Consider the following 11,688-nt stretch of genomic DNA (forward strand, 5'->3'; position numbering starts at 1 on the left):
TAAGGTTTATGTGTCTGATTAAACATGGCATTCCTCATCGATGTTACAGCACTACATCAAACTTAATATCTAAATATATTTTACGGTTTACACACACACACGTGCGCACGCAGACGGAGTTCAGTGGTCCATCTCCAGTCAACCGGCTCTATCTCCAGTCCTTGACAAGCAGTAAAGCCAGCACTAAACCAGGATTATATTTGACTGTTTCTCTTAAAGCTGCTACGTTTTAATGGCCGACAAACCCTAAATTATCAGTTATTAGACGCTCTAACTCTCTCACATAGTTTATTATCAGTTATTAGGCCTTTCAACTCTCTGCCATAGTTGGAGTGGAGCTGCTGGGTCCGAGGGAGGAGATCTGTCTCTGTGCTGCTTATCGCCGTGGCTGACAGCAGAACCAAATGTTTATGACAGGGAGAAGGGAGAGCAGGAGTGATGTCATCCACGCTCCTATCTCTACCGTTCTGCTCCAGTATCTGACTGCAGCCCGGAACGCGGAACCGCCGGGAGAGGGGTGGGGGGGGGTGGATGGAACGTCGGAACCCAAGGTCTCCCTGAGGATGGAGTGGAGGGATCCGGGGGAAGTTTAGAGAATTACGCAACCCTTGGAGAATTTCACCTCTCTTCGCCTCTCTCCTCCTTTCTACCTCTCCCCCCTCAGCATGTCAGCCGCTCACAGCCCCGGAGCCCCAGCCACTCTCCCTCTGACTCAAGGGGTTACAGGGTGTAAATTATCAGAGCCGCGGGTGACGGCTGTTTTCTTAACAGACGGATGGAAGTGATATTCTGTGTGATTTACAGTTTTGCGACAAGACAAACCGTCTGAGGTTTATTTAACTGATATGTAAGACGCCCATCGTTAGACCTCCACCTCTCCATAAGCCTTTTATCCTTTAAAGTCCTCCGTCCATCCATCCATCCCTCCCTCCGTCCAGCCGTCCAGTTATTAGTGGTGTGTGTGTGTGTGTCTCTTAGTCCATCCCTGGCATTACTTTTAAAGAATAGCTGGCAGAAAGAAGAGAGAGGAGGCATCCAGCTGGCCCTACTACCACTGTCCCTCCTCTGAGAGATGGAGAGATGAAGAGATGAAGAAATATGGAGATGGAGAAAGAGAGAGAAAAGGAAACAGAAGAGAGAGAGAGAGAGAAGAGAGAGAGAGAGCATACAAGATGTGGGCTCCAGGCCTAGCAGAGATCCTGCCTGTGTGTCAGGGCCTTTAGTGATTCCACTGTGCCAGTCTAGCAGAACATGGCGGCTCGCCTGCCAGCACTCAACAGCAAAGGAATAAATCATGATGGTACAACAGTGTATCAGTTGACTTATTGCTGTTTTGTGACCGGAGGTGAGTGGTATCACTGTTTTAAAGGTGTGGTGCGATGGCCGAGGCAGCCAATCAAGCGTGCAGGCTTGTCATGCCGCCGTATACAGTAATTGTGCTGCATCAGGCCCCCTCTAACTAGTCAGCAGGGAGGCCCTGTGTCTTTCATCTCCCCTGGCCTCCCTGGGCCCCTGAGTCGGCAGGCCCCAGCCCTGACAGCAGCCTTCTCAAAATGCTTTCAGTAGTATGATAACTAGGACTATCCATCCACCGTGGCCCTGAGTGACTGACTGACTGACTGACTGACTGTACCACGGTCCTGAGTGCTAGCTGACTGACTAACTACCTGCCTCACCACCTCACTGCACCTTGGGCCTCCAGGTTGACTGACTTCTCACCACCTCACTGCACCTTGGGCCTCCAGGTTGACTGACTTCTCACCACCTCACTGCACCTTGGGCCTCCAGGTTGACTGACTTCTCACCACCTCACTGCACCTTCGCCCTCCAGACTGACTGACTTCTCACTGCTCTCTCTCTCTCTGTCTCTCGCTGCTCTCTCTCTTTCTGTCTCTCGCTGCTCTCTCTCTTTCTGTCTCTCGCTGCTCTCTCTCTTTCTGTCTCTCGCTGCTCTCTCTGTCTCTCGCTGCTCTCTCTCTTTCTGTCTCTCGCTGCTCTCTCTCTTTCTGTCTCTCGCTGCTCTCTCTCTTTCTGTCTCTCGCTGCTCTCTCTCTTTCTGTCTCTCGCTTCTCTCTCAATTTCTGTCTCTCGCTGCTCTCTCTCTTTCTGTCTCTCGTTGCTCTCTCTCTCTCTCGCTTCTCTTTCTGTCTCCCGCTGCTCTCTCTTCTGTCTCCCGCTGCTCTCTCTTCTGTCTCTCACTGCTCTCTCTCTTTCTGTCTCTCACTGCTCTCTGTCTTTCTGTCTCTCACTGCTCTCTCTCTTTCTGTCTCTGGATCTAGAGTGTCACCCCCTTTGAAGAGGGGGATGACCGCGGCAGCTTTCCAATCGATTTATCGGTGGTGACAGTGTTTCCTAGCCTCAGTGCAGTGGGCAGTTGGGAGGAGGTGCTCTTATTCTCCATGGACTTTACAGTGTCCCAAATCTTTTTGGAGTTAGTGCTACAGGATGCAAATTTCTGTTTGAAAAAGCTAGCCTTTGCTTTCCTAACTGATTGTGTATATTGGTTCCTGACTTCCCTGAAAAGTTGCATATCGCTGGGGCTGTTCGATGCTAATGCAGTTCGCCAAAGGATGTTTTTGTGCTGGTCAAGGGCAGTCAAGTCTGAGGAGAACCAGGGGCTATATCTGTTCTTAGTTCTGAATTTTTTGAATGGGGCATGCTTATTTAAGATTGAGAGGAAAGCACTTTTAAAGAACAACCAGGCATCCTCTACTGACGGAATGAGGTCAATATCCATCCAGGATACCCGGGCCAGGTCAATTAGAAAGGCCTGTTCGCTAAAGTGTTTTAGGGAGCGTTTGACAGTGATGAGGGGTGGTCGTTTGACCGCGGACCCATTACGGACACAGGCAATAAGGCAGTGATCGCTGAGATCCTGGTTGAAGACAGCGGAGGTGTATTTAGAGGGTAAATTTGTCAGGATGATATCTATGAGGGTGCCCCCAGATTTTGGGTTGTACCTGGTAGGTTTGTTGATAATTTGTGTGAGATTGAGGGCATCTAGTTTAGATTGTAGGTTGGCCGGGGTGTTAAGCATATCCCAGTTTAGGTCACCAAGCAGTACGAACTCTGAGGATAGATGAGGGGCTCTCTCTCTTTCTGTCTCTCGCTGCTCTCTCTCTGTCTCTCGCTGCTCTCTCTCTTTCTGTCTCTCGCTGCTCTCTCTTTGTCTCTCGCTGCTCTCTCTCTTTCTGTCTCGTTGCTCTGTCTCTTTCTGTCTCTCGTTGCTCTGTCTATTTCTGTCTCTCGCTGCTCTCTCTCTTTCTGTCTCTCGCTGCACTCGCTCTTTCTGTCTCTCACTGCTCTCTCTCTTTGTGTCTCTCACTGCTCTCTCTCTTTGTGTCTCTCGCTGCTCTCTCTTTCTGTCTCTCGTTGCTCTGTCTCTTTCTGTCTCTTGTTGCTCTCTCTTTGTCTCTCGCTGCTCTCTCTCTCTCTGTCTCTCGCTGCTCTCTCTTTCTGTCTCGCTTCTCTCTTTCTGTCTCTGTTGCTCTGTCTCTTTCTGTCTCTCGTTGCTCTGTCTCTTTCTGTCTCGTTGCTCTCTCTTTGTCTCTCGCTCCTCTCTCTCTCTGTCTCTCACTGCTCTCTCTTTCTGTCTCTCGTTGCTCTCTCTTTCTGTCTCTCGCTGCTCTCTCTCTTTCTGTCTCTCGCTCCTCTCTCTCTTTCTGTCTCTCGCTCCTCTCTCTCTTTCTGTCTCTCGTTGCTCTGTCTCTTTCTGTCTCGTTGCTCTGTCTCTTTCTGTCTCTCGCTGCTCTCTCTTTTTGTCTCTCGCTGCTCTCTCTCTCTCTGTCTCTCGCTCCTCTCTCTCTTTCTGTCTCTCGTTGCTCTCTCTCTTTCTGTCTCTCGCTGCTCTCTTTCTGTCTCTCGCTGCTCTCTTTCTGTCTCTCGTTGCTCTGTCTGTCCTTTCTCATCCTTATAGCTTGTTTTCTGGTGGCTGATTGTTAGAGCGTCATGTAGTCTGGGTTTTTTTTCCCCAGATTGTGTGTGTATGTGCAGGTGTGGAAGTCACTCTGTGTGTGGGAGTCCTGGTATTACTGCCATGTGTCCTCTTCCTCTGTGCCTCAGTGCCACCTACTTGTTAGTGGCACACCTGTGTGGCTCCGCTCTGACACAAGGCATTTGTCGGCACAGACACAGAGAGAGCAGAGCAGAGGTAATTGGGTGTCTAGCTCTGGATGGGGGGAGGAGAGAAAGGAGGGGAGGGAGGGAAGGAAGGAGCAGAAGGTAGGGGAGGTGGGGAGCTGTATGGGGTTGGAGAGAGGGATGGATAGGAGAGAGGGAGGGATAGGAGAGAGCAGAAGGGAGAGGAGGTGGGGAGATGAATGGGGTTGGAGAGAGGGATGGATAGGAGAGAGGAAGGGATAGGAGAGAGCAGAAGGGAGAGGAGGTGGGGAGATGAATGGGGTTGGAGAGAGGGATGGATAGGAGAGAGGAAGGGATAGGAGAGAGCAGAAGGGAGAGGAGGAGGGGAGGGAGGGTGCAGAAGGAGGAGAGAGATGTATGGGGAGAGGAAGGGATAGGAGGAGGGGAGATGTATGGGGTTGGAGAGAGGGAGAGGGAGAGGGAGTGGGAGTGGAGGGGAAGGGAGAAGAGGAGTGGAGAACAGGCAGAGCAGAATTGTTGAGAATTGTGGTTAGCAGGTGTTGTTGATGTTGCCTATTCCTCCCCCAGACCAGTTCAAACCAGTTAAAGAATGGTGTGGATATAGTAGAAGGGTACTCTGTGTCAGAACAGGACAGGACCAATACAGTGTTTAGTTTGGAGAGGTTTGTAGAGGTACTCTGTATCTCAGTTGGTAGAGCACGGTGCTTGCAATGCCAGGATAGTGGGTTCGATTCCCGGGACCACCCATACATTTAAAAAAATATGCACGCATGTCTTTGATAAAAGTGTCTGCTAATCTATAATATATTGTATGTTGCAGATCTCCTCCTTGTTCAAGCAGATGTTCTGAAGGCAGAGTAACAAAGCTCATCTGAATAAGACAACAGAAAGTGATGTGACATGCTCTTTGATGGTTAACAACAGTGTGTTTGATAATTAGCTTTCCGCTGCCACCCACATTCCCGAATATCACTGATATCACTGCATTCATCTGAGCTGCTTGTTCTCACACATCAGTTGTGTACGTTTTTAGTTCCCTATACAATCATAACTGTCTTGGGGCAGGTCTGGCAAGGAACAAATATATATTTTTAATAAATTGAATTAACAGTGGGTATTTTTTGGGCCAAATGTATTGTTGAATTACTAACAGTTATTTAGGATTAGAATGATAGTTGGTACACAGGGTCCACCGCTTGCTGTTTCCTGTTAAGGAGAAAGGCAGTGTTAATGTGTCCAGTTTCTAGTGTTTTCTTTACTGTGGTCAATTTCTCTCTCAGTTTCTAGTGTTCTATCTTTAATGTGGTCAGTTTATGTGAGTGCTGCCAGGGCTTAGGAGAGCTGTCTGGTGCCTTCAGAAGCAGGCTGTATAATCTCTGACCCATCTGAAACACACACACCCACCCAGAGAAGCGGCTGAGGTACCTCATTACTGGAAGGACCCCAGGTCCCAGAGGGCCGGAGCCAGCACCTAAAGCAGACCTAATCCACTATTTGTTCTTGGGGACCGTATCTGTGATTCTCCATTGAATGGAATATTAAGCACCAGGAATATTAAGCACCAGGAATATTAAGCACCAGGTCTTTTGTGGAGCGTGTAAGCCATTTAGCTCCACACATCTATTATTTATTAGATCTTCTCTCTCTGGTGGAGCCCCTGAGAAAGAAATACATTTCTCCTCTCACTCTTAGTTTTTTTTCTTCTATCTTTTATTTAATGGTTTCTCAAACCTGTAGCTGGCTGTAGATGGATACGGCTGTAGATGGATACGGCTGTAGATGGATACGGCTGTAGATGGATACGGCTGTAGATGGATACGGCTGTAGATGGATACGGCTGTAGATACGGCTGTAGATGGATACGGGTTGTTCAGGGTTAGATGTGAGAGGAAGTATGTGTGCTATGTCTTTGGAGTGGCTCCTTTTCTACAACATTCTCTTCTTCCTGCCCGGTAGGTCTGTAGGGAGGAGGAGCAAATCACATCTAATTCTAGTTTTTTAAGTGTTTTTCTTGGTTTCAGTAGAACCCTCCCCCATCCCCCCATCCTTAGAAGTGAGATATGGTGCCTCTTGTCTTTTAACCTGGGAGTGAAGCAGGCCAATTGGGAGCTAAGTGAAGCTTACCTTGAGGCCTCAGTGTGGCTGAAATAATTGGAGTTGGTTAGCTAGTTCTTCTGTCCCATTACCTCCTGGTACCAACGGCTGAGCCTCCTCTCTCTCTGTCTCCCTGAGGAGGGCCTGTGTGTGCTTGACGAGAGGCCCTCCACCGCTGATCCACTGACCTCTCTTCATCATTATTTAATAGGTTTATATTGTCACCGTTTACTAGAAGGGGAGAGAAGGGCAACACAGCTTTGATATACTCTCCTTTCTCCAACTGTTACACTCTGTCATTAATATTCATACAATTGATTTATTTCCTCCTTAGAAAGAAAGAAAAATGTTTGCTGGGTGAATTACATCTGACAAGACTGTAGCATTGCTGTATTTTATTTGAAGGAGGCAGCGAGCGAATATGCATATGCAGATATGTGGAGCAAGACACCAATTAAAAGTTGATTAAGCCTTAACGATGTTGGGACTAATAAATGATTGCGCCTCTCTCTCTTAATGACAAATGAAAAGGTTGAACCTCCCTGCCCCCAAACACACACACACACACACACCGCTCATCTGTTAAGGGCTACACAGACGTTCAGGCTCTTTCTTTAAGGGAGGAGGGGGGTGGGGGTGCTCTTTGAGTCAGTTCAGTTAAGTAGCCAAGCTTGGCCGCGTTCGCTCGCCGGCCAGTTGTGACATAGTGTGTGTCAGTGAGCAAGAGGTCTCCTGGTAGTGTGTGTGTGTGTCTGCGGTTCACACGTTGCTGTGAAGCTCCAAGCGGAGCGCCTTCTCCCAGGTCCCAGCGGTATTGGCCCAGCCTGTAGCGTTAGTGGTCTCTCTTTGCTAACTCGTGTTTCATTCTTTGGCAATTTGCCCTAATGAAGTCCCCTTGGAGCCCTCAGACCACTGTTGTCTTTCCATATTTAATCATGTTATTTTAATCTGCAGGATGAGCTAGCGAGCCTGCGTGTGTGCGTGCGTGTGTGCGTGCGTGCGTGTGTGCGTGCGCGTGTGTGTGTGCGTGTGTGTGTGTAGGTCATTACAATTGCTAAGTGGTCAAGCGATGGAAAAGGGGGTAGCTCTCTACCTCTGTTTGTCATTTGACATTATATCCTAAAAGATAAATCAACTTGTCTTCTGTCTAGTTCTCTTCATTGTTAACTAACAGGGTTCATGTTGACTAACAGGGTTCATGTTGACTAACAGGGTTCATGTTGAACTAACAGGGTTCATGTTGACTAAGAGGGTTCATGTTGGTCTAACTGGGTTCATGTTGACTAACTGGGTTCATGTGGACTAACAGGGTTCATGTGGACTAACAGGGTTCATGTGAACTAACAGGGTTCATGTGGACTAACAGGGTTCATGTTGTCTAGCAGGGTTCATGTTGACTAACAGGGTTCATGTTGTCTAACTGGGTTAATGTTGACTAACAGGGTTCATGTTGAACTAACAGGGTTCATGTTGTACTAACTGGGTTCATGCTGACTAACTGGGTTCATGTTGTCTAACTGGGTTCATGTTGTCTAACTGGGTTCATGTTGTCTAACAGGGTTCATGTTGAACTAACAGGGTTCATGTTGAACTAACAGGGTTCATGTTGAACTAACAGGGTTCATGTTGTCTAACTGGGTTCATGTTGTGTAACAGGGTTCATGTTGACTAACAGGGTTCATGTTGACTAACAGGGTTAATGTTGACTAACAGGGTTAATGTTGAACTAACAGGGTTCATGTTGAACTAACAGGGTTCATGTGTAACAGGGTTCATGTTGACTAACAGGGTTAATGTTGACTAACAGGGTTCATGTTGACTAACAGGGTTCATGTTGAACTAACAGGGTAACCAACAGGGTTCATGTTGTCTAACAGGGTTCATGTTGTCTAACAGGGTTCATGTTGACTAACAGGGTTCATGTTGACTAACAGGGTTCATGTTGACTAACAGGGTTCATGTTGAACTAACTGGGTTCATGTTGACTAACAGGGTAACCAACAGGGTTCATGTTGAACTAACTGGGTTCATGTTGATTAACTGGGTTCATGTTGACTAACAGGGTTCATGTTGACTAACAGGGTTCCTGTTGACTAACAGGATTCCTGTTGACTAACTGGGTTCATGTTTATTCTAACTGGGTTCATGTTGATTAACAGGGTTCTTGTTGAACTAACTGGGTTCATGTTGACTAACTGGGTTCATGTTGACTAACAGGGTTCATATTGAACTAACTGGGTTCATGTTGACTAACAGGGTAACCAACAGGGTTCATGTTGAACTAACTGGGTTCATGTTGACTAACTGGGTTCATGTTGACTAACTGGGTTCATGTTGACTAACATGGTTCATGTTGACTAACAGGGTTCATGTTGACTAACAGGGTTCATGTTGAACTAACTGGGTTCATGTTGACTAACAGGGTAACCAACAGGGTTCATGTTGAACTAACTGGGTTCATGTTGATTAACTGGGTTCATGTTGACTAACAGGGTTCATGTTGACTAACAGGGTTCCTGTTGACTAACAGGATTCCTGTTGACTAACTGGGTTCATGTTGAACTAACTGGGTTCATGTTGATTAACAGGGTTCTTGTTGAACTAACTGGGTTCATGTTGACTAACTGGGTTCATGTTGACTAACAGGGTTCATATTGAACTAACTGGGTTCATGTTGACTAACAACCAACAAACTGGGTTCATGTTGACTAACTGGGTTCATGTTGACTAACTGGGTTCATGTTGACTAACAGGGTTCATGTTAACTAACAGGGTTCATGTTGACTAACAGGGTTCCTGTTGACTAACAGTTAATCAACATGAACCCAATGTAAAATGTAAAATGTAAAAATGTTCCTGTTGTCTAACTGGGTTCATGTTGAACTAACTAGGTTCATGTTGAACTAACAGGGTTCATGTTGAACTAACTGTGTTCATGTTGACTAACTGGGTTCATGTTGACTAACAGGGTAACCAACAGGGTTCATGTTGACTAACAGGGTTCCTGTTGACCTAACAGGGTTCCTGTTGACCTAACAGGGTTCCTGTTGACCTAACAGGGTTCCTGTTGACCTAACAGGGTTCATGTTGACCTAACAGGGTTAATGTTGAACTAACTGGGTTAATGTTGTCTAACTGGGTTAATGTTGAACTAACTGGGTTCATGTTGAACTAACTGGGTTCATGTTGAACTAACAGGGTTCATGTTGAACTAACAGGGTTCATGTTGAACTAACAGGGTTCATGTTGACCTAACAGGGTTCATGTTGAACTAACAGGGTTCTTGTTGAACTAACAGGGTTCATGTTGGTCTAACTGGGTTTATGTTGGTCTAACTGGGTTTATGTTGGACTAACTGGGTTCATGTTGGACTAACTGGGTTGATGTTGGACTAACAGGGTTCATGTGGACTAGCAGGATTCATGTTGTCTAGCAGGGTTCATGTTGACTAACTGGGTTAATGTTGAACTAACAGGGTTCATGTTGAACTAACAGGGTTCATGTTGAACTAACAGGGTTCATGTTGACTAACAGGGTTCATGTTGACTAACAGGGTTCATGTTGACTAACAGGGTTCATGTTGAACTAACAGGGTAACCAACAGGGTTCATGTTGAACTAACAGGGTTCATGTTGACTAACAGGGTTCATGTTGACTAACAGGGTTCATGTTGACTAACAGGGTTCATGTTGAACTAACAGGGTAACCAACAGGGTTCATGTTGTCTAACAGGGTTCATGTTGAACTAACAGGGTTCATGTTGACTAACAGGGTTCATGTTGAACTAACAGGGTAACCAACAAGGTTCATGTTGACTAACAGGGTTCATGTTGACTAACAGGGTTCATGTTGTCTAACAGGGTTAATGTTGAACTAACTGGGTTCATGCTGACTAACAGGGTAACCAACAGAGTTCATGTTGAACTAACTGGGTTTATGTTGACTAACTGGGTTCATGTTGACTAACTGGGTTCATTTTGACTAACTGGGTTCATGTTGACTAACTGGGTTCATGTTGTCTAACAGGGTTCATGTTGTCTAACAGGGTTCATGTTGACTAACAGGGTTCCTGTTGAACTAACAGGGTTAATGTTGAACTAACAGGGTTCATGTTGACCTAACAGGGTTCATGTTAACAAACAGGGTTCATGTTGTCTAACAGGGTTCATGTTGACTAACAGGGTAACCGACAGGGTTCATGTTGACCTAACAGGGTTCATGTTGACCTAACAGGGTTCATGTTGACCTAACAGGGTTCATGTTGAACTAACAGGGTTCATGTTGAACTAACAGGGTAACCAACAGGGTTCATGTTGAACTAACAGTGTTCATGTTGAACTAACAGGGTTCATGTTGACTAACAGGGTTCATGTTGACTAACAGGGTTCATGTTGACTAACAGGGTTCATGTTGAACTAACAGGGTAACCAACAGGGTTCAAGTTGTCTAACAGGGTTCTTGTTGACTAACAGGGTTCATGTTGACTAACAGGGTTCATGTTGACTAACAGGGTTCATGTTGACTAACAGGGTTCATATTGAACTAACAGGGTAACCAACAGGGTTCATGTTGTCTAACAGGGTTCATGTTGTCTAACATGGTTCATGTTGACTAACAGGGTAACCAACAGGGTTCATGTTGACTAACAGGGTTCCTGTTGACCTAACAGGGTTCCGGTTGACCTAACAGGGTTCATGTTGACCTAACAGGGTTCATGTTGAACTAACAGGGTTCATGTTGACCTAACAGGGTTCATGTTGACCTAACAGGGTTCATGTTGTCTAACAGGGTTCATGTTGACTAACAGGGTAACCAACAGGGTTCATGTTGACTAACAGGGTTCCTGTTGACCTAACAGGGTTCCTGTTGACCTAACAGGGTTCCTGTTGACCTAACAGGGTTCCTGTTGACCTAACAGGGTTCCTGTTGACCTAACAGGGTTCCTGTTGACCTAACAGGGTTCCTGTTGACCTAACTGGGTTCATGTTGAACTAACTGGGTTCATGTTGAACTAACAGGGTTCATGTTGAACTAACAGGGTTCATGTTGAACTAACAGGGTTCATGTTGAACTAACAGGGTTCATGTTGAACTAACAGGGTTCATGTTGTCTAACTGGGTTCATGTTGAACTAACTGGGTTCATGTTGTCTAACTGGGTTCATGTTGTCTAACTGGGTTCATGTTGAACTAACTGGGTTCATGTTGAACTAACTGGGTTCATGTTTAGAGTTTCTTTATTTCCTGCCTGACTTTCTTTTCTTCCTTTATTTGTTGTTGTGTTTCCATCACAAGGTTTACACACACACATACACACAAGCACGCATACAACACTACTGTCACCTGATTGATATCAATCAGTCAAATATCTATTCATCCTACTGTGTGTTTTTGTGTGCGTGCAGGTGTGTGTGTGTGCAGGTGTGTGTGTGTGTGTTTGTGCAGGTGTGTGTGCGTGCGTGCAGGTGTGTGTGTGTGTGTGTGTTTGTGCGTGC

At 46.1% G+C, this 11,688-nt stretch overlaps 1 protein-coding gene across 2 annotated transcripts in view; it reads left to right on the forward strand.

The window, feature by feature from the left end:
• LOC121534086 (DENN domain-containing protein 1B) overlaps positions 1–11,688 on the forward strand; it is a 191,824-nt gene that overhangs the window by 99,929 nt on the left and 80,207 nt on the right. The gene's annotated exons all lie outside the window — the stretch shown is intronic.

Source organism: Coregonus clupeaformis, chromosome 20, assembly GCF_020615455.1.
Source record: "Coregonus clupeaformis isolate EN_2021a chromosome 20, ASM2061545v1, whole genome shotgun sequence".
NCBI lineage: Eukaryota > Metazoa > Chordata > Actinopteri > Salmoniformes > Salmonidae > Coregonus > Coregonus clupeaformis.